General features: G+C 41.0%; 1 protein-coding gene across 3 annotated transcripts in view; it reads left to right on the top strand.

Moving 5' to 3' along the window:
* Positions 1–23,979, top strand: part of TSPAN9 (tetraspanin 9) — a 158,146-nt gene that overhangs the window by 40,327 nt on the left and 93,840 nt on the right. Inside the window, exon 2 of one of the 3 annotated variants that reach the window (XM_031062283.1) lies at positions 16,248–16,301. The exons of the other annotated variants lie outside the window; for them this stretch is intronic. The gene's annotated coding sequence lies outside the window, so the exon portion shown is untranslated. The remainder of the gene's footprint in view (positions 1–16,247; positions 16,302–23,979) is intronic. 3 annotated transcript variants of the gene reach the window in all.

The raw sequence follows: 23,979 nt of genomic DNA on the forward strand, positions 1-23,979 counted from the left end.
TGAAGTAAATCCAAAACTTTGTCATTGTGAAATAAACCTAAGAAACCTCTGCACAAGAGCAGCTGTGAAAGGGAATAGTGAATGGGTGGTCTCTCCATCAAGGAATCTCTCTCTCAATCTCTCTCCACCCCTTGCTCATGCGAGCAGTCTGGTGAGCATTTAGATGAAGTCCTATGGGATAAACTAACTTTCTATTTTAATATATTTTGTGGTAAGATTGTTGTGTTTAAAGCTTGCTTCAGCTGTATCCCTTGTGATCTTGTTGGCCGTGTCCTGAAGTAGGAGACTGCTGTGATAAAATAGATGTGGAAGTAATGCTGATTATGAGCAATGCTAAATTAATGGTGGTTGAAAGAGCCTCTTTGAGTCATCCCTGCCCAAGGGAAGACTGCACACACAGAACCTTAAAGACAGTGCTCTGAATTGCTCTTAAACCCTTAAAGTTGTAGAGCAATTCAGCTTGCCTTTTGACCTTTGCCTTAAACCCATACTTCCACAGTGTTCAAGAGAAAAAACTCCAGGAGGACAGATGACATGGATGTAATAATCTATAACAGTTTCTCCATGTCCATATCATTGTTTGCACCCAGCCCAGGTGGTAAGGTCTGAAAGCTGTTGCCAGCTGATAACTTTCTGGTGGGCTGTGAGAAATGAGCTCCCAACTAGGACTCAGAGAGTAGGCTTACTGTGGAGGAGAAATGCAGTTTTGCTGCCTGGTACCTCTTTGCAGTGTCAGCAGAGGTGCTGATGCAAAAAGAGACCCAGGAGACTGAATTCCTTTGGACTTACGTTGCCCAAAAATAACTCTGTGTGTTTCACAGAGGACTGTAATGAATTACAAATAGACTTTGTACAAACACTACAATTTTGTTTTCACATAACAAGGTGTTAAAAGCAAATACAATAGTAAGAATAAACTATACTGCGTTTACATACTAAGTAGGAAAGAAAGAGTAATGCTGAGGCTGCCACATTTTAGCACTGACAAGAAGCTGAAAGCAGAGTGAGCTTGCCATGGCTACTGTGACACCAGGGAAAAGACAGCCTTGGCACAGGCTGCCTGAGAAAGGTGCAGAGCCTCCAGCCATGGAGGCTTTTAGAACCATGTATTGTGCAAACTACTTTTAGAGAGAGAGCACAGTCCTGGACAGTGAGTAGGTATTTCTGCAATTGTTGTGAGGTCTGGCAGACATGAAATGTTTCCCACAGAACTGTGAGAGTTGCTTTTCTTTTTTTCCCTCTGCTGGTCTCTTGGGAAGCAGTTGCAGGCCATCTCTTCTGTTTCCCAGCTGTGGCTGTGGCATGAAGCATCTGGCAGAGCTGGAGCTGGGATACAGCTTCCTGCTGCGCAGATGTCTGTATATGTTGATACTGCTTTTGGAGGGATGGGTGTACTAAATGAGTGTTTGAGCTTTGCTTGGTTGTGAGTCTGATTCCTTGAAAGTTAAGGGAACAATGGGATTAAGGTACACGACTGGTTTGTCATGCACTTTAATCCCATTGGTGGGATTGCCTTATGTGCATTTGGTGTGAAGCCACTTTTCCAGTTTCCTAACATGCCATCCCATTGTCTTCAAGGGTAGTGTGCTGCACTGTACAGCCAAGGAGCACCTATTTTGCTTTTTCCTCATTGTTAAATTGTAATTACTACGTTCTGTTCAAACACTGCTCTGAAGACAGCCTGCAGTGACATTACTGTGATGATACTGGAGTGCTTCATAAAATTTTAGGACTTAATTTTTCAGACCACCTGGTTGAGGGAAAGTGAAGAGTTGCAGTTTCTCAATTATAATGCATGGGAACTGGACACAGTGAAGTTCAGAAAGCTTTTCATTTCTGGCTGCCCAGTTTTAGACTCTATATTTTTTCAGGACATTTTGTTTTAAATAATAACCTGTGTTCATGGTGCAGGTCCCACTGTAATTTTAAGTGCATGGCCATTCTGCCTGCAGAGCAACCTTGGTCTTGAACAAAAACAACTAAAATCCAAGGAATGTGATTAGTAGGAACATGACTATGTGAGGAATTTTGCTATGCATTGCAAAAAAACCTCTGTGGTAAATGCAAGGATCATGTTGGATTTCAAGGAGACAGGAGCTGACTGGTTTGACATTGAGTATTGTTCCTTCTGCCTTGCAGGACCTGTATCCTCAAGTGTTACATGATTAGGTCCTTCCATAAAGGAAGCAACCTCTAACTGTAAATTATTTCCTTAGATATTTCCCATTTTTCTTGGTGGTGTTTTCATGGTGTTCTTGCACACACACATGAGCAAGAGTATATGAAGAAAGTGAAAGTTATTAATTAGTGTTCTAACATCCTGTTCTGATCAGAGCTGAGCTCTCTAGGCTTAAAATGTGAAAGATCATATCAAATAATGAGAACAACAGGTCCTTACATGGGCAGCATGATTCCCATTTTCTGCACATGGAAATAGAAAGCTACAATTCTGTTTTCTGTAGAGTGGGAGAACTGGGCTGAAGATAGATCAGTGTTCCTATGATGCATGTACAGCCTGAATGTTCATAACTCATTCAAGGATGTGACCTTCAAAACACTTTTGCACTTGACTATGCATGTTTTAGTTTGCCTCATTTTAGTTTTGCAGGAGGGCTACATATAGGAATAGGTTTTTTAAAATGTGATCACCTCAAAATCTGTAATTCCTGTCAATGTGTATTGAGAGAAGTTCTCTGTGAAAGAGCTGTAGAGTGCTGATTGCCTTTGCATGCTGAAAGTAAGGCTGTTCAGCTCTGAGATCTCTTAAAAATCTGAGGCTAAACCAGGAGCTTTAGTCCTATTTGCTCTTCTATCTTGAAGAATTAATGGACATTCACTCTAGCTATTTTTTTTAATTGGTTTTCTCTGTGACCTTTTTTCCCTGATATTTTATATGCTGTGTCTTTCAGTCTAAGGCTGTGAGGTGTCTCCACGATTCCCTTATAAAATTTCAGGACCTGACTTAGTGTTTCCTTTCCTCTTTTAGACTAAAGTGCTTGTTCATTCTGTCCCCTTCCTCCCCGCCCCCACTGCCCCGGTTTCCCACTGCTATCTCAGGATGCAGTGCTCCTGGTGCTTTGATATGCTTGGGCTTACACTTTCTATTTGAGCTGAGCTCCCTGTCATGGGATAGTTACAGGCCACATTCCTGTGCTGGAAATAGATACTTTTTGCATAACCTGCTTCCTTATACCCTTTAGCATCTAAGGCCTCTGGTGAAGCACTGTCTCCACTACCATAGATGGAGCAGCACGGGAATCATCAGAAGCTCAGAAAGGTGACGGGGAGAATGGGAAAGCTGTTAGGGTTCTAAGAGGTGGAAGTTCAGAGTCTGCTGGCTGTGAGTTAACTTCACTGTATTATTTTTTTATTTAAACTAAATAACAGAACTCATCTTTTTCTTGTTAGATATAGATATAGAAAAACTCCAAATACCTTATGAGAGTGACTTAATGCACAAGCACTTAGAGTCACTTTATTCTCCTCTGTGCCCTTAATAGGAAATTTTTCAGCAAGTTCTGCTTCTGATTTTGCCAAAAGATGTCTTCTCAAGGCCCGAGCAGCAACACTGAAATATTGCTCAGAATATGTTCTAATAATCATCAGTTGTCTGTTGAACTATTGTTTTCTTTCTCATAAAAAAATAAAAGAAACTTAAAGGGTTAATTTGTTTTTTGATAAAAGGTTGGTCTCAATTTCAGAAGTCTATATATTAGGCAAGGACTGCCTTGTAAACACAAATTTCTGTAGTTCTGAATTAATTTTTGCCTGTGGTTGTGTCAATGGCTACAACTGACTTTAGCAAAGTCACTTATCTCTTATGGGTATCTGCTTCCAGTTTTTAAAATAGCACTTCCTTTGTCTCTTAGCATTCCAGCTCTTTGCTGCAGGGACAGATTCAAGTGACAGGGCCCAGTTGTTGGATAAGGCTCTCCTTGAATCATGACAAACCTAAATTCAGCTTCCTGCTCCTGCCAAAGTTTCCTGTGAGAGCTCTGGCAATTTACTTAACGTCTCTGCTACCCATGAAATGGGAGGCCTAATAGGTAGTGCTGTGCTGCACAAAAATATCCAAAAGGTGCATATTCCAGAATGGACATGTTTAGGTTGTGGTTCCACAGCTTTTGAAACTGACCTCAAATTGGGATTGCTGTGATCCAGCCCTTTTTCCCTGAGCATGCTTTCCTCTATGTGCTAGTACCGTCTGGAGCTGCCCTGGTGCTTTTTTCGCAGGGATAGTTTGTGGTCAACTCAGTTTCTTCAAGAGTCTCATTGAATAAATATGAATACCTGGGAAGGATAGGATGCTGCAGAGAGTGAGGAGACCAGAGGAACTCAGGACTTTGGATTTACAATGGCTTAAAGTTGCCAAAACATTGCAACCTAGAAAGAGACTGCAGACATAAGATGTTGACTAAATAGCTATGTACAGGACAGCACAGAGACACCTTGTTCTCTATAGGCTTGATGTGTGGGGCCTCTTTGCTTGAAAGCTGGTACAGAGTGGTGTCTTAAAATAAGATTCTAGAGTTTTCTCCAGTCTACCCTGATTATGTTGAGAAATGCTCATCCTCCACCCACAATCTATACTTCACTCACTCCCAGTGTTTCTTGCTCTTGAATGTACCTCCCTGTGCTAAGTCTCCTTCAGTTGCTCTGCTCTGCAGTTCATGGTGTTTGTTGCTGATCTCCAGAGTGGTTCTTCCTTTGCCTTAGGCCTTTTCTCTTGTAGGGCAAACCCAATTCTCTTTCATGTTGTTCTTAATATGTAGGAGATCAGTTCCCCCTCTCTCTTTCTTTTCCAAGGTGCTACAGGGGGGGTAGGTTTGGATTAGATATTCTTTACTGTGAGGATGATGAGGCACTGGAGCAGGTTGCCCAGAGAAGCCATGGATGCCCCATCCCTGGAATTGTTCAAGGCCAGGTTGGATGGGGCTCTGAGCAACCTGGTCTACTGCAAGGTGTCCCTGCCCATGACATGGGGGAGAAACTAGATGGTCTTTAATGTCCCTTCCAACCCAAACCATTTTGTGATAATATGAAGTGCAATCCCCATCACCAAACAAAACAGAAAAACCCAACAGTAAGGGAGGAATTGAAAATACTTGATTTGACTTGATCTTTGAAACTTTGTAGCAAGTCCTTCTAAAAGCATAGGAAAAAGTGTGTTGATAAGGCAGTGCCTCACTGAAGAGCACATAGCTCCAAAATATATCTCATAAGGAACAAATCACTGGAAAAAATAACTCTGGGGTTGTACATTTATTTCTTTAGTGTCCCTGCTGGCAGCAGACAGCAAAATACTTTCATTCATATCTAATGTTATTCACTTATATATAATATATATGTGTATATATACACACACACCATAATTTCAGTGTAGGACAGGATATGAATTTTTATGAGTAAGTTCTAAATTTTAAAGTCTGTATTTAACAAAAGACTTAGATTTTTTTTATCAAGTTGCATGATGTTCATAATAACCTGCATGCCCTGCTCCTGTTTCCCTCGATTGATTCTATGGGAGAAATAAGTGCAGTGGTTAAGCACAGTGCAGCCTTGGATTCATTCATGCCAAATTTCAGAGTATACTGTTATGTGATAAAAGGGTCATAAACATAAAGGTGCAGAAGGTGAAAGAACCCAGCCAACCCAAAGTACTGCAAAGAGAGCACCCTGACCTGACTTCTCCCCAGACTGCCACAGGAGAGGGGTCAGCCAATGGTGTGGGTGTAAAACCTCTCAAGATGAGTCAACATGAGAGCCTGGTCAGTTCATTTGCAATCATGCCCGGCATGAAACTTAACAAGTGCCAGATCCTGCACCTGGGATGGAGTAACTGCAGGCACAAGTACAAACTGTGACAGGAGTGTCTGCAGAACGCCCTGCAGGGAGGGCCCTGGGGGTGCTGGGGGCAGCAGCAGCTCAGTGAGAGTCAGCAGGGCGTGCCCGGGCAGCCCAGAGGGCAGGAACCGTGTCCTGGGGGCATCAAACACAGAGCACAGCCGGGCAGAGCAGGGATCATCCATCATCTGCTGTGCTCAGCGCTGCTGCGGCCTCACCCGGAGTGCTGGGAGCAGCTCTGGGCACCACCACTCCAGAGGAGTGGGAAAGTCTCTGAATGTGTGCAGAGGGGGGAAACAAAGCTGGAGAACAGGCTGGAAGGTGTGTCCTGGGAGGAGTGGCTGAGGGCTCTGGGTTTCTCCAGTTTGGAGAAAAGAGAGGCTGAGGGGTGACCCCCTTGCTCTGCAGCTCCCTGAGTTGGGGAATTGGAGAGGGAAGTGCTGATCCCTTCTCCCTGGCATCCTGTGATAGTACAAGGGGGAATGTTTCAAAGCTGCATTAGGAGAAGTTTAGACTTGATATCAGGAAGCATTTCTTCCCCAAGGGGGTGGTCAGACACTGAAACAGGCTTCCTAGAGAGGGGGTTGATATCCTAAGCCTCTCAATGTTTAAAGGGCATTTGGACCATGAGCTTAATAACATACTTCAACTTTTGGTCACCCCTGAAGAGGTCAGGCAGTTGGATTAGGTGATTGCCAAAGGTCCCTTCTGACTGAAATATTCTATTCTATTCTATTCTATTCTATTCTATTCTATTCTATTCTATTCTATTCTATTCTATTCTATTCCACTCAATTCTTTGGCCATGCCCTGTGGCTAATCACTGCAGTTCATCTTATATTCTTATTCTATTTCTGACTGTTCCTGTGGGTGAGGTGCTTCCTTTTCCCTGTGGATGCATTTAGGCTAAGTGCCAGCAAGTAGAGCCAGGGCCAGGGATCACAGCACAAACCACAGGAGGGATTTTGCAGGCCTCATGAGTATCACCTGTGTCAGCAACAGTGGAGACCAGGGCCTTGGTACTGGACTGACCAAGCATCTGAGGCCAGCAATTGGAGGGATCCATGTTGTATATGTGTGCAAACAGTACAAATTTCACTCTGATGAGCTTTCTTCCTGATCAGCCCATGAGTAGCACAGGATCAAGCCTACTGTCTATATCTATGTGAAGTTGTGCTTGCAGGGGGTTTAGATTGGTTGAATTTTAGGAAAAAATTTCTTCACTTAAAGGGTTGTCCAGTATGGGAACAGGCTGCCCAGGAAAGTGGTTGAGTCACCATCCCTGGAGGTAATTAAAAGATATGTAGGTGTGGCACTTAGGGAGGTGGTTTAGTGGTGGATTTGGCAGTGGCAGGTTAATGGTTGGACTCAATCATCTTCAGGGTAATTTTCAACCTCAACATTTCTGTGATGCCGTGATATTCCGTGTAAGTGTGTGTGTGCATTTGAAACGTGTGCATGGCCTTGCTACTGGCTGGATATGGGGACATGAACCTGTATTGCCTTGCCTTAAGTGGGGCTATCGGATTTGGCAGGTCTTAGCAAGTTCTTGTTACTCTTTCTAGCTGAACAGCTGGAAATCTGAAATTTAAATATTGTTGATGGGAGGAGGGGTAAAAATGGGGTTGGTTTGGTGTGTATGGGGTTTTTTTGGTAGACATTTGAGAACAAAGAGGTTCACAAATAATTTGGTATCTTTTACACAAATGAGTATTAACACAATATTCTTAGACGTTTGCCAGTGCTAGCAACTGGGACTAGGCTTGCACTTCCATGTCTTAGTCTTCTTTTGGCACTTCTCATTGGCCTTTCTCCATCTTGCTGTTGAATAAGAGCTTTGGTCTATCTCCACTAAACTTTTCCAGGACACAGGATGCCTGAATTCTAGGATGGATGCCTGAACTCCATCCTTATAAAATGGCTTGGCTAATCTAATTATGAATGCAGGCTGCAGAGAAGTACACAGCTGGTTCTGCTGAGCGTGCAGAATGGCGTTACAAATGCTGAAAAGTGATAAAAGTGTCTTTATCTAAAAATAACTTCTAGTGATTTTGTATCATCCACTAACATTGTGACTCACCTGGTGATCCTGAACTGTGAAGCTGGAATGAAAAACAATGGATGGCACACTGTGAAGTTTGGCACAGAAACCCTCCTTGCACAGTTTTTCCAAAATAAAAACTCAGTGTGTTGCTGACCATAGAAGTGCACTTCTTGTGTTGTGTAACTGTGCTGGAAATGTTTTTGAAGTATTTGCAGATGTCCCGTAGTGCCTGAGCCCTTTTCCTTTTCCAAGAGCTTTGATAGTTCCGGAAGTGAAGAAAATCAAAACTACGCTAGGTTATACTCTTTTTGATGAAATAGTCACAGGGCTAGATACCACTTTCTTTAGTTCTTGGTCTCAAAGAACTCCCCTCTCAGCCATCAGACTCTGTATTTCTGTTTCTCCTGGAGCCAGAATCAGTATTCTGCTCAGCTTCCCAAGACACTGCTCCAACCAGCTGGCCTCTTGCAAGAGAGGAACTTTAATTTCTAATGTGTGTAGCATATAGACTTTTGTTTCATAATAGCTCTCAGATGTTTGCAAAGAGACACTGTTTTAAGCCATCCTATTTTCTTACTGTTTGTATTTTCAGCCTCTCTATTAAGCCACTAGATGAATGCAATAAATATCCTGAGAGTAAAATTGGTCCGTGTTACTCCTAAACTATAACAGAACTATTCTGTGTTCATCAGGACATCACTATTAAAGCAGAATGGAAAGCAAAGGCTGCCATATATGTCTTAAGACAAATCCTTGAACTGAAATTGAAAAGCAAAAGATCTGTACAATGCATATGTCCCTTTTTGGTCTCTTGTCCAGCACTGCCCCTTTACTTATTATTTTTTGTTGCCACTGGAGCCGTTGGTCTGTGCTGTGTACCAGGAGAACACTAACTTTGTTTTTTCTTGGTTTGTGAAAGAGCATAAAGAACCAGAAAACACAGACCATCTTCACTCATTTGTCTTCTCTGCCTTCCCTGGTCCTTGTGATATGGCAAGTATTGAGAAATCTCTTTCCCAATCTAATATGAACAGCAGCACAGAAAATGTTTAAAAGTTCAGCTAAGGTAAAGCTTGACTTTGCAGGGCTTTAAGGATACATATGAAAAGATCTTCCAGTTTTGTGTGTTTTTACCACTTCCTGGCTTAGTAAAATGTGAACCTTCTGAACTGCTACAGCTGCATGCTGCTGTCTGCCCTGCCCTTTTCTCCCTCTTGTGCTGCTTTCCCTGAGGCATAACAACCCTGTTTGCACCTTACACTATTGGTTTTTGTCCTGTTGCAGGTATTTGCATTCCTAGGAAATTCCAGGTCTGAATTCCTATCTATCCTCCCATATCCAGCCTGTTTGTTGCAGCCCTTCTCTCTGTCACTCTCCTTGGCAGCTGTTTCCACCTTTGAGACTTGTAAGTCAGCTTTTCCTCACTGGGTGCTGATGGGCGCAGTCTGCAACTGCCCTATCTTTGCTTCTCTAGCACTGGGGTACAAATACAAGGCTTTGGTTAAATGTCTTCCCCTCCATGTGTTACCCACTTTGTCAAGCTGCTTTTCACTCTGCTTAGGTGTTGCTTGGTTGATGGTAGAAAACTGGTTAAAAGCATACACAGGCATGTAGAGATCAAGTGCAAATTCTGTAATGTGGTGTATTAAAGACCAGCTTCACTGAATGCATCAATTCAAAGGTTGGATTTTCAGTGTGATTAAAAATCCTCTGCATAGAGTGCAAGGACAGTCAATATTAAAAGTTACTACTGTGAGAAAACCTGGAAAACTGAGATTGAGACAATGCAGTCAGATGCCTTACAATAGCAATGGGGAAGAGATGATCTTTGTTTCTTGGTGCTCAGTGCTCATGAGACCGCACCAGGCTGTACCCAGGGCTGGTCTTCCCAGTACCAGGTTGGTGCTGACAAGCAAATGCAGTGAAGGACCACAAGGAGATTCCGAAGGGTCTGGAGCACACACTGTTAAGAAGATGTAGGTAGCTGGACTGATTTAGCTGGAAGAACAGGCTGATTTTCATAACCTTACGTTACTTAGGTAGTAGAGAAGACAGTCGGGTTCTTCTCAGAAATCTTCAGGGAGGACAAGAGCCAGTGGTCACAATTGGTGCCTCTGTAAGTCCCAAATGGAGGTGAGGAAAAAAGTTTTTCCTGGGGGTGCTGCTGTGGGAAGAGGTTGCTCTAGGAAGCTGTGGAATCACTAACCTTGGAAGTTCTCCAAATTCTGCTGGACAAGGTCTTAAGTAATATGATACAGCTTTGAAGCTTGCTGTGCTTTGACCATGGGGTTGGACTAGGTGATCTCAAGGGGTCCCTTTTACCCTGCATCATTCTGCAAGTCCAAACAGTATCCCTGAATGTTTTATTGTAGCAGAAGGCTGACTGTTAAAATTCCATTTAATGTTAAAGAGTGATGAAGGGAGTATGTGAAAAAAAAGGTTGAGTTTTTCCTCTTTCTTACCCCTCAGTTTAAATAGTTTGTGTTTGGTGAGCTTTCTTGCTGTGCCACTATTGTGTGATTACTGTTTTTGTGAGATGGTAGCTAAAATGAAATGTCAGTATGAGTGAGGACTGGAAACTATAATGTTGACCTTCAAAAGAAAGCCAAGGTTTTTCTTAGCAATTACTGTCCTGAAAGTATAACCACTGGTAAAATAATGGGCCTGATATTAAAAGAGGATGCAAACTCAGAGTCTGCAGGGTGACAGAATTGTAAGCAATAACAACATGAGTTCATAAAGAATAAATCTTGCCAGACAATGTAATTGCTTTTTTTGATAGAATTGCAAAATTAATGATTTTAGGGAATCAAGAGGGAAGTAGGTATATGTTTACTTTCTAACATGAAGATTAATTGAAATTCACTTGGGTAGGAAGAAAAAAGTTGGGTGAAATATAAACAGGAGCTGATTATCAGCAGTAGTGCAATGGTTACGTAGGTTGGGAGTTAGACTGGAGTTTTGTAACATTTCTGTTAATGATATGACAGAGGGAGAGAGGAAATTCTCTTAATGAGCTTTGAAAACAAACTGGGAATTGTGAGCCTCAGAGCAGAAAAATAAGGGGGCGATGGGTTTAGACACATAAAGAGAAAATAGAAGGATATTAAACTTGGAGAATTGTTAAATCAGGAGAGTGTGTGCTATCTGGAGCATATATCCTAAACCAAAGTGGGGAGAGAAGTATTGAAAAGAAAGGCCAGTCTGTGATGCTGAAAATGGCAGCTGTGGTCCTAGAACCCTTTCTGAGCAGGGCACTCAGCCTTGCTCCTTCCTCTGTGCAGGGCTACTTTAAAGTCCTTGCCCACGTCATGGGGCAGAGTACACTGAGCAGAAATTCACTTTCCGCTGCTGTTGTGATGTGTGCTTGAGGCTACTCCCCACGCTGAAGGTGTGACTGCCCAGCTCCAGTTCTGTCTGTTACTGTTTAAAATTCTGCCAAGAGCAGGATGAATGAGTTCTGATTTTCTTTTGGATGGTTGAGCTCATTACAGACCTCTCTCCTCCTCCCCTTGTGCCCTGCCCAGACTGCAGGATCCCCCCTGTGCCCCTGTGACAGGGCTGTGCAGGGTGAGAGGCTGTGCAGAATGTGAACCCAGCCGTGTGTGTGTGCCCATCCTTTATGCAAGCTTCAGGTCAGGCTCGCACACTGCTCTGCCTTGCTGCTACTGATACTCCAAACACATGCTGCTGAGCATTGGCTTGGGTTTCCAGGGCTTGTACAGCACCCTGCCTGCTCCCTTCCCTCAGGTTTCACTGGAGACAGTCTGGATGCATAAATCTTACTTCCTTAGAAATCCAGAGTGAGAGTAAGTTACATGATTTGGGGCAGGAAGAGTTGCCAAGATCTGTTACTGTTGCCATGTTGCAGCTTCATTTCTTGCTAAGAGGGAAATTGTTTTATTAAGTGTGGAGACAGAGGCTGACAGGATCAACTAGAATTGACCACTAAATGACTTTAGTTTATCAGTGTCCCTATTTCTTTTGGAGCTTAAAAAAAAATTATCTCATTTTCTGTATGTTCATCCCCTTTAACTCTTGTTGCAGCCTTATGTGTCTACTTGACTGTACTGACACGCTGAAATAACACTTCTGAAAATCTCAAGGATATCTGATCCTATTAGGAGCAGTAGAATTGCTTATAACTTTTTAAATCCACAGGAATGGTATCCTGGGTATTTCAGATGTAGCAAGTTTTTTCCTGGGAGTTACAGCAGACAATGCTACTTTAACATAGAATATGGTCACTTGCTATGGGAAGAAATCCTGTTGACAACCTGCATGGCTACCCAGATGAGCCTCAAAAAGATAAATCATGTCAGGTTATAAAAATCCTTTAGATTCTGTAAGAATGAAAGGAATCTACAACACTTTGGAAGTATGTGCCTAGGATTCTCTAACTTCATCATCAAAATTAATTGTGTTTTATAGTTACATGACTACTGGAAGTAGGGAAGTTAAAAATATTTTAGCTCTTTCAGCAGTTCCATCAAAATAGCTCTTTAGCATTATTAGCACCGGAGGATCAAAACCATATTTGTCTGCCTTCTTCATATATTATGCTCCTTGTGATATAGCACAGCAAAGGAAGCAAAAGACTGTGAGGAAATGTTTTCATATGCTAATGTTTGCCCTTAGAACAGTTCATTTCAAAAAGGTTAGAGACAATATGACTAATAATCCTTCAAAATCCCAAGGAAAATAATGCACCATGTATGTCTGATGCAGAATGAAACATCTAGGGGGGGTCAGCTCCATGGCAAGACTGTCCACAACTGTTAAAAGCTCTAACAATAAAGCAGTTATTGGGGTATATGGCCAGATGTAGCACCATTTTACCTGGTTTTTGTTTTGGTTTTTTTTGTTTTGTTTTTGTTTTGTTTTTGTTTTTTGTTTTGTTTTGTTTTTTAGTTTAAATGGATGCATCTAAAACTGTACCAGCTTGTCAGGTCAGTGTCTTTAAATAGCTTTCCACTCTCATGACATAGAGGCAACACCAAAAGAAACTCCACCATCTCTGTGCTCAAGGATCAAGCTTTCTTCTCCCATGAAAATAGTTTAATTTGGGATCTTACAGAAATTCACTCTTGAAGAGATTAAACCAGCCCTTCATCTGTGTGGCCGGTATATCTCTAGGGGCAGATGGATTGCCTTTAAATAATTACTAATCCCTGCTTTTTGCAAATGAATTACATTCCTTTCCTTGGGGAAGGTCCTTCATTCTGACAAATGCACTCTTGTATGGAATTCACACTCCAGTAGGAAAAAAACAACAGGGCATGGTGATGGGAAAGACTGGAATTTGTTGTGTCGTTTCTTCTGCTAAAGAAGAACTTTCTGCTGTTAAAAGAAGACAGTTAACAGATTTGAAGGGATAACTACCAAATTAAGTCACACAGATCAGACAGGCTTTATGATCTGCAGATACCCAATTGATAGGATGAGGATGTTCCTAATTTGTCAAATCTAGCTACTGAGAAGCAGCATCTCTTTTTCCCCCACCTCATCAGTGGGATTGCAGTTTCAATTTGCCAGTTTTTCACAGTGTGCAGCTGTAGTTCAAGTCACTGCTATTCCAAGAAGTTCAGTGTCAGTCTTTCACAGTCTGAGTTTTGGATCTTAGAACAAAATGTTAGAATCTCAGCAAAGTCTAGGATGAAAGGGGATGCTGGAGAGCGCGTGGTGCAACCTTCTATTGAAAGCAGTGTCCCAGTTCAGGTTATGCAGGCCCCTGTCAAGCCAAGTCTTGAATATTTCCAGTAAGGGAGATTCTAACATCTCTCTAAGCAGTCTGTTCCAGTGTTTAATTGCTCTCCCACTGAATTTTTTTTCTGTTATATCCAGGTCAACTTCTCTCCTGAGCAACCTCTTTCTATTGCTTGACTTGCAACATGCATACTTGTGAACAAAGTACCACCATCTTCTGTAACTGCTTTTTAGTTACTGAAAGGCATTTATTGGCCTTCTGGAAAGTGAGAGTGTTGTACATATTAGGCAGCACATCTGTCCTGACCTTAAAGTCTGCCTAAAGCCCTAATATTAACATTTTATGAGGTGGAAGTTTTATTTCAGAACAGCATATAGCATCTCTTGAGGGTATCTTAATTTGGAATTCTGTCCTTAAGCACGTACCTTTTCTCTTCTATAATAGAAGTCAATGCTTTAAGTTTTCACAGTATTGAGAGATGTGTGTCAAAAATGAGTATCTGTTTTTTTCATTTTGAAGGGTTCCCAGTTGCTTTAAAAATGTGGTTTACAGATTATGCATAAAAGCTACTGGTGACCAGCCTGTGAAATCTGAGAGGGAATCTGGTCGACAGAACTTTGTAGCAGTCTGCCATGTCAGGCCTTCAGTAGTCTGAGGGTTTTCTTTTCAGTGCTTGGGAATGCAGGACCACTGTAGAAATATGTTTCAGAATATTTGGGTTCTGAGCATTTGTTCTTTATATAAAAATAAAAATAACTGGATCCTTAATATGACGGATGCTTAAAATGCATGAAGATAGCTCTGTGATAGACACTTTGAAGGCTCTGGTGCCTGGGAACAATTTGTTAGGGAACACTTTTTAGGGAAGAATTCATTATTCCCCACTCCCCGCTTCCTGCCTACAGCTTGGTATTGATGCAGTCTTTCAGACTCAGATATCATTGATATTTGATAGAGACAAATACAGCAGATGGAATAGGTAGGGACAAAAGTGAGACACCTGTATAAATGGAGCTAAAAGTGCTATAGAACAGCTATAGGCACTCTTTGGGAGGCACTGAACTTTGAAAAGATCAAGACACTTTCTTAGTCTTTTTTTTCTTTCAGCATAATACATAAGCCTGGCATCTAATTACAGGACAGGTGAAAAGCATCATTCTGCTTGGAAAAATATTACCTGTAAAGAGAAGCTGCACCTTGCAACTAATCAGCTCTGTTTCCTTTGTATGTTCAGAGATCCATAAGTCTTGATTCTGTTGATTAAGCTTTTGTTGCTTTTTGTTTCCTTTCAACATCATTTCCAGTGGTGTACCTCTGAGAGTGAGAGGAAATTTTTTTCTTCTCTTTTTTTTTTAACTTACCATGTTACAGTTTCCAGAACTTTTCAGTGTATGGGGCAGAAAGCATTCAAGTTGATTTAAAAGTAAAAAACACAGGGAACTGAGATGACTTAATTTACCAATCCTTGGAATACTAGAAACATGGGATTTCAGAGTGCAGTTCGTGCAGTCAGGTTGGGTTGGAATCTTGTGTGTTTCAAGTACTATGTTTCTTCTGGAAGTGACAGACCTACAGAACCTTTTCATGATTGTATCAGCCAAATTTCTTTGCTTCAGCTTGTAGAAGGGAGGAACCCCATTACTGATAAATGTTTAATATAACAGCTTCCATGCTGTTGGAATAGAAACACGAAGTTTTATACATGACAGGCCCGTAATAAAACCATTGGCACAGAAGTGGGGGAGGAGAGAAGTGAGATATGCTCAATTTAGAAAAGTTGTGTTTCAGGTATGGGATGAGATGATGAGTTCATAAAACTCTTCTGAAAAGTGTCTGGGTGGCTTGAGAGAATTTCTGTTACTTCTGAGCAAATGTTTGGCTAAAAGGGACAAGTGCAACATAAGAAATGAGTGTATAAGAAAAATAATACAGGAGAAGAACCCATCAGGTGGATAAAATCCAGGGAATTTTTCATTTTGGGGGCACTCATGTCCACACCTGCATTTATTTGTTTTATAGACATAGTGATTGTAGCGTTAAAACAACAACAAAAGCAAACAAAACATCGCCAATGGATAATATTATTGCAGATTTACTATTAGCTTGCTCTCCTGAAGGGAAGAAGTCTGGAAAGTCTTTTCAGTAAATTAGTTTAGATTTAAAATTACTCTAGACTTGGACATTTAGGAGAGAAGAGAGAAAGATCATACACATATTCTTGCTACGGGCATAAAATTTGACTCTTGCAAGGCATATTTGGACCCAAACTAAGGCTGCCTACCCTAAGATGATACTGCATTTTGCAAGCCTTTAGTTTCATTCATGTTGTTTAAAACCCCATGGATGCATACCATTTGCTAAGTGTTTATGGCCGTGTATTTTTGATAGATTCACCTGAAAGTGTCTGCAGAGCAGAGCGTGAAACACTGTGTTGGTTGATTCTGAAATAAAATGCCAGCATCCCAATTAATTTGTAAATGGAAAATATCTGCCTGTGATGAATTTATGAAGTGCAGCTTCTAAAGGCCAATTGATATTTTATACAATAGCTACTGCATACTTGTGGCACGTCTAAGTAGATCAGAGCAGACTGAATGACACGAATAGTTTTCCCCTACAAAAGACTTTTTTTTTTTTTTTTTTGCCTTTCAGATGCTTCTATGAGGAATTTTTGGAACATTCTTAGTTTCTGACTGCTGATCAAGGGTATCTATCTTGGTTTTCTCATCTCTGAGAGACACTGATGGTACAATTAAACTTTTTCAAAATGAAGTGAATGTGGGCTTGGCTTTTGGGAAAGGGTCAAACATGCTTGCATCCATTCTTTACACCCCATATTAGGCTCTGAATGCCTGGTATTGCAGCTAGCACACAGCCTTCTCTCCAAGTGTAAATGAGTCCTCCATAATGCAGATAAGGTCATAAAAATGATGTTTTCCCATTATATGTCTGCCTTCACAAAAGCTTGTTAATGAATGTACTGTAAAAAGTTCAGTAGCTCCTACTGTAAGTAAGGGAATTGAACTGCTGGATAGCTTTTTGTGACTTGACAGGCAAGGTCATGTCAAACTGGTTTTTCCCCCCCTTTTCTTTCTTTTCCTCCTTTCTCATTTTAAATCTCTCACACCCTTATAACAAGAGCTGACACCAATCACAAAGCTCATGAACAGCAGCAGCATTACATAAACCTCCTGCTGGATTATAGTAAGAGGGTTACCGTGTTTTCATTATTACACCCTTTCTTGTATCTCATGTAGAATAGATGAGAACCTTTTAGCCTCGTTCTTGTGAGATGAGTAGGGTGGCTAAAATATCTGCCTCCTCTTGGGATTTAAATCTGACTCTGTTGTTGGCAAAGCAAAAAGCATTAATTGCATGACTGCTACGTTACAGGCACATCCTATTTTAAATGTTGAAGTTGACCACATCCTACAGCGTTGTGATACAACGTGCTAGAAACTTCATTGTGAAGATAAATCAGCTTTACTGCAAAGGCAGATGCAGATGGTCAAATATTATTATTTTTATAAATTTTAAGAGCTTCAAGACAGGAAGGAAACTGTGAACTTTGCTCAGGCTAGGTGTTGTGGAAGTTGGTTGAAAGGCATAGAAATGAGCCCGGCCCAAATTAGCAGGATGGAATGTGGCTGTTCTGCAGTGCTTTGATCAGAACTTGAGAAGCGCTGTTAATGGCAGTGAAGGTATGATCCAGTTATCTCAAATTACTCAAAATCTATTTCTTATGAATTCAGAAGCATCTGCCTTCAAAGAAAAAAGGAGCTATGTGATAGGAATTGTTAGGCTATGTAGCTTGGTGTCACAGTTGATAGACTGTTGTCAGGGAGGGCCAGGGTAGACTGAGGACTGAATGGCTGTAGAGACCAGACCCCACCCTTGTTGCCAGACATTTCTGCCCAGAGTCACACTGGGGGCCCAGCAGAGGGGAACCTGGTACTGTGACATGAAGTCAGCCCTCTCCAATGCCAACTTCGTCTGTGAGGCCACTGGCTCTGGGCAGGTACTTAATTCATTTGGTGGTGGGACTCCTCTCTGGAAGCTGTCCCTCTTTGACCTGAAGGTGGGACTTGGGGTTAGGTTTTGGTTGGAAATGCTGCTGGAAGACAGGCTTTTGATAACTCACAGACATGTGAGGTGATGATGCTGCAGTAAGGCATTCAGTCTGCCACTTCCAGTGAGTCTGAGGTTGGAGGCTTGTGCTAGTGATGAGTAGCTGCCCATTGAAGACATCTGGGTCTCTGCCAGCCCTGACACAGTGGTTTTAAATGTCCCCATTCATGGAATGACACCTGTTTGTGTTTAAGTGCCAAAAAATGAATATTTTAGCAATGAAGGAATTCATTCAATTGTGAAAGGAATGTGCTTAGAAATGTTCCTTCATGGCATAACTGAGCAGGTTTCAGAGATGTGTGCTGCCTTTCAAAAAGGAATGCTTACATCATTCTCTTGGTTCTTTCTTCACATGGAGCCATTTGTGTGAAGGTTTTTTCAATTTGTTGATTTTTAAGTTTAATAGTTCTGCTAATACGTAGACACCAGCTGTCAGTTAATTCAAAACAGCAGACTGCTAGTGAAAGATGGCCTCTTTGGAACAGATGTTAGAGAAAATCCACCTGATTTTGTTCAAGAGACTTGTACATGTTGGACGCAGTTACAAGAGTTTTTGTATTAACGAAATCCTGCTGCACCATCCAAGAGAAAGAAGGGATATCATCTCTCATGATAGGCAAAAACCTATCTTGCTAGCTTTCTTTAATCTTTAGTCAATATAGGAAATGTAAAAACCTAAACTGTCATTTAAAGTGGGAGTGGAAGAGAGGCACTCAGATCATGTACTTTACCTCTGCAAAAAATAGGTGTTAAATAACAAGAATCCTTTTCAGTTCCTCGCCCCTGCTTTCTTTTTTTGGTCTTTAATTTTTAAAGCATGGTTTTGGAGATCTGTTTTGTGATGTTTCCTCACACAGTAGTGTTGGGCATGTGATGCTGCTGCCTTCCTGCCTCTGGCTGGCAGCTTTCTGGGCCCTCAGTCTTATTTTCTCTGTATGCAAAGTAAAGAACATTTCCCTGCATACACTTTTTTTTTTAAATCACTTTTTTTTTTAATGTGTGTACTGGATGGAGACAGCAGTTTGTACCACATAATGGATGGCCAAGAGTTGATTTGGATTATGTCAGCATCTTTACAAGGACTCCCTCTCTTGAGGGTGGTCTTCCTGGTGACTTTACAAGGAATCAGTATTAGACTCATATCACTGTAGTGAGAAAACTAGCTTTCTTCTACAGGTAAGATACAAATTTAAACTACAAGGGTTTTCCTGTTAAGCTTGGAAAAGTTCACCATTTTCAGAGCCAAATTTTGAATTTTCAGAGCCAAAATTTGAATCTGAAATAGAAAAGCAGAATGGGGATGATGGAAGAATGTCTATTGAATCTGAGTAACTTCACTTTCATAAAGATAAGGTGTTGATAGAAAGAGAATTGATTAAATTTATTTTGAATCTGAACATTAACTCTTGTCCTTTAAAAAGGTGATCTTTTCATCAGCAGATTGGGAAAGATTATGGTAGAAACATAGCTCAATTAGAAAGAAGCCCTAAGATGGTTAACTGAAATTATTAGGGAGTCAGAGAATTTTCAATAACATGACATGCTGAAAAGTGCTTAGTTTAATGAAGGACAATAACATAGGATGTAATAGAGGATTACAAACTAATGAATTATGGGATGAGGATGAATATCCAGACAGAGGATAGAGCTGGAAAGCTTAATTATGATAGTGAATAAGAGGAAGATGTTGGGTTTTTTTAACATGATGCATATCTGTGGAACTCACTGCCCTAAAATATTGAGGTTAAGTTCCTGGCAGAATTAAGGATTAACTGTTGGTGGAGATGAAAAAATGTTTTCATTGTTATGGAAGATGAGATAAACACCCTGTAATTAAAAGGGATACAGATTCTTAAGCTAAAAGTCATAAACAGACTGTTCCAAAGCATCTGTTAAGCTCTACTGCCTGGTAGGATAGGCCTATCTGCCTGGGCACATGCTGTTGCTGTTCTTTTTGCCCTCATATTTCCTATTTTCTCTCACCTGCTAGAGGGAGAATTGGTAAGGTAGTTTTGGGAGTTCAGGAAAAAAACCCAGTTTGTTTGTTTGTTTGTTTGTTTTTCCGACTCTCAGCTGTTAATGTCTGTTTTTCTGTTTGGAGATTGGAGTGTGGTATGGGTTGACTTTCTCTATGTATGTACACCGCCAAGCCCAAGGAGACTCTGATTTCCAGGTTTCTTAGAAACAAACAATAGACTCTCTGGATTTTAATTCTTAAAGGTAAAACTAACAATGGTGAATTGTATTCTAACATAATATTTACAGTGCTTCTTTAAGATCTAACATATTTCATTATGTTTGTGAAGTGAAAACCAAACCCCAAAAGATCTCTGTATATATTGCAAATGTTTGATTTAAAAGCTTAAATGTTGGTAGCAGGATTTCCATTTTCTCTTCTGTTTTTCTGTAGTTTTGGAAACTCAGACATTCTTTTTGCTCAATCTGAAGGCCCCTGAGGGATTGTTGTCCCTGTGTGGGACAACACACTGAAGGTGTGACATAATCAAAATTTCTTAGCTTTTGGACCTCATATTGCATTTTAATCTGCATGCCCCACATCTCCTGTGCATAAGCATATCACCTCATCATCTGTAATTGACCACAGTGGGTTAAGGTTCTTGACATGATTTACAGCTAATTCCTCTATACAATTTGGAAACAGAATCTCATTTTGTCCCTGGTGTGAAATCCTAAATGAGAAGTCTCAGCCACATGCACATTATTGCCAATAAATGATTTTTAGTGGAAATCCCAGGGACCAAATGACACCGAGTGTTTGGCACAGTGGAAAGTCTTACAACAGGATCTTGTTTTCTTGGTCATCCAGTCAGTGAGGACCCCATATTAGAAGGATAAACTTGTCTCACTGGGATATATTAATATAAACTAGTAAGTATTAATTTAGGCCATTCAAAGAGATTTTACCTTTTTTTACTTCTTTACCCTGGGGAGGCAAGGAGTCTTACTCATCAGAGGCAACCAGGAGCTGCTGTGCTCTTGTTTTTTTCATAGAAACAGATTAATTCATTTCCTTTCCAGTAACAATGTCAAGAAGTATTCTCTTGGTGAATTCAGGACTAATGGAGGTGGGTGTTCGATTGAGGTGCCTAGACACTCAGTTCCTCTGTCTGTAAGAAAAGATTCTTTACCCACAGATCTCAAACTCAGTGCCTCCTCAGGGTGCTCCTTCAGGGGTGCTCCTTCACACAGTTCCTGCATCCTGGAGTGCTGTCTCACTGCTCTCTCTCTGCAAGGCCTCCTTTTCTTCAGCCATGCCATACTAGGTGGAGTCCCAGAACATGGAGTTCAGCCTCCAAAAATCCATCTGAGCACCCTGATTTTCCTTCCAGCATATGCTGTATGCATATCTACCTATCCCAGATCCTTTTACCTGGCCTCTGGAGCTGGCTTTCTTCTGCAGGAGGAATTGAGGATCAGGTGATGCCTTTTGTATGCTTTTGGTTGTGCTAGAATGTGAAGAGAGAGGGGCATGAGGTTGTTGCCTCTCACAAAACATTGGGATTGTTTGCTGGTCAGGTCACAGGCACCAGCTGTGAGTAAGCCTGTTTCTTAATGAATCCAGTCTCCCCCTCCATCAGCTGTCTGTCCACTAAGCACCAAAGGAAATGGTGGTTTTCTGACCATAAGAGAAATGGCTGTTCCTCATGCTAGTAGGGAAACTAAGTGTGCATTTCACTCTTCTCTGAACACTTGGTAGTGATTCTTTTTTAGCATTTGTATCAAACGAGCTGTTCATATGGGCTCTAAATAATGTGTGAAGCTATGATCAGTGATTGGAGACTCCAAAACTGAAGTTACAGTAGTTCTGTCTGTTTCTAATGAAATACTTTTCTTAGTGGAAAATGAAAGTGTGCAAAGGTTAAATATGGCTTGGGCTATTTGATTCTAAAAAACATAGACAGATTTCAAAACTTGTCTACCACACAAAGTTGCCCTTGAAATCTACCTTGTTTTTGTGCAATCCCATGGTCAGCTGAGTACTTTGGATTTACAACATCCAAGCTGGAGCTTGGCAGGCCCCAGGATGTGCATTACAATCGTCAGAGCATCCAGGTTTTTGGTTATAAATTCTGCAGCATTGGAAGACCTCAGAACTCCAGGCATTTTAACTTGCTGGGGTCTGTAAACTTTTTGGCATGAAACCAAGAGCATGGAAGACCGAGAACCCTGTGGTTTTGTCTCTCATGTGATCCTAATTTCAGTTCTATTCTTTGGACATCCTTTTCCCTTTAAGCTTATTCCGTTATCAGTGTTGGTTTGGCGTTTATTTTAATTTGAGCTTTCAGCTGTATGCAACTTTATGTCAGTTGTAAGCTATTATTTTCAACTTTTGTTCCTTATCTCCTTCTCGTGGACTTCCAGGATACAGAGCAGTGACTGGAAAGATGTTGTCACTGAGTTTATACTCAGTAATCTCTGTTCTTTGCCTATCTAATGTACCCTGAGGATGGCTTGTAAAATTGAGTTCCTGGTCAATATAATTCGAAAGAAAAGACTGAATTTAAGAACCATATCCTTTCAACACTTGGTAGCATATGCATTTGTACATCTCTCTGCAGGGCTCAGTATTGTTCTGAAGTCATGTGGGAGCCTTACTAAAACTCGTGATTTGAAAAATAATTAATTTGAGAATGGTGCAGTGGTTAGTGAGCTAGCTGAGGATGTGTGAGGCACAGATTTGGTTTGCTTCTCTGCCAACAGTTTCCTATTCATCCTCAGCAAACATCTTGGTCCTCGAGTTCTCCATATTTAAAATAGTGACAGTAGCATTATCCTACCTAATAGAAATTGCAAGATAAAATATATAATAAGGTGTAACATGGCTTGTATACCATGGTGGCTGGAGTTTTTCCTTTTTAAAAAACCCATAGAGTTTCATATTTCATTTTCAGGAATCATGGGAGATGTAAAAAAAGCCTAAGATATTTTTGATCAGCCTTCAGTATTTTTTCCTGTTCTTTCCTGTTGTAATCCCTCTCCCTCTCACTGGGTCAGCAATCTCACTGAAGGGGAATGTCAAGTGAAATTGATTTGAGACTTTTAAAAGGGGGGAAAAAGTTCATTTTTTCTATATTGCTGAGGTACGTTTTATAACTGCATTAGGTATTTTAAAAACTGTATTTATAAATATGTTTATAAATTGGTCAGCTTTTGCTGTTTTGCACCACAATTCCTCGAGCCAGTTGTGCAAGAACAGCTGAGGAGGGCAGAAACAAACAGAGGGGTTTGGGAGCACTGTAGCTGGAATGTAATTGGCACTGAGGTTCTGGTGAGATTAAACTACAGGATGAGAAAAGAGACTAAATAATTTGTGAAATTCACAAAGCAATTAAGATGCTGGGGTGTGTGCTTTGGGGGCTATGGTGGACTGCTCCCAGGAGGGAACCAAATAAATCAGTTTCAGTAGGAGATCCAGCCTATGCTTTTTGACCATATTAATAATACTCTTCTTTCAATTTTTTTGGCTACACCCATTAATTGAATCATGACATCAATTTTCATACCTGCTATCTGAAAGTGGCCTAAATTTTTACCCTTAATATTTGGAAAAGCCATTTAAATGCAAAGGATTGTTTATTGCCTTGTCCCAGGCATATACACGTGGGACTGAAATTATTTTCTTGATGTGAAGGCATCACTCAGCAACAGAATTCTGTGATTCAGTAATCAAACATTAATGAAGTACAGAGTGAGCTTTTGAATGTTTTTCATGCCCTGATTACTAAACAGAGGTAGGATCTGTAGTGAAGCAAAATGTGTTTGTCCTCACGCTGAGGTTGTGCTCTCGAGTGGGACCCTGAAAGGTGCTGTTGCCACGCAGCAACACCTTCTGCTGAAGTCTCAGTCAGAGGCAGAGTTGAGTGCAATGACTGGTCAAAACACAGCTGGATGGACGGCTTACAGCTTTTTCACCATTTATTTTTTCAGCAAGTAAGCAGCCCTGTGTGGTTTATTAACTGAGTACCTGAGCACTGAGTTGGAGTTGCAGCAGCAGGAAGTGGCTTCTAATCTGTAAAGATACACCGTGGCTGCAAATTCGAGTGTCTGAAGGTTACTCAGGCTTGTAAAGTCTCCCTGGTGGCCACAGCATAACCATAAGAGAGTCATATGTTTTCTTGCTACACAGCAGGAGGAGAGGCTGATCTGGAGCCGTGTTTTCCCCACTGCTCATTGCTCAGGTCTGGATTTTTAAGCTGTCTGTTGGCTTTACGTGTGTCTTTGCTTGGGACTGTTC

Source organism: Geospiza fortis, unplaced genomic scaffold, assembly GCF_000277835.1.
Source record: "Geospiza fortis unplaced genomic scaffold, GeoFor_1.0 scaffold286, whole genome shotgun sequence".
NCBI lineage: Eukaryota > Metazoa > Chordata > Aves > Passeriformes > Thraupidae > Geospiza > Geospiza fortis.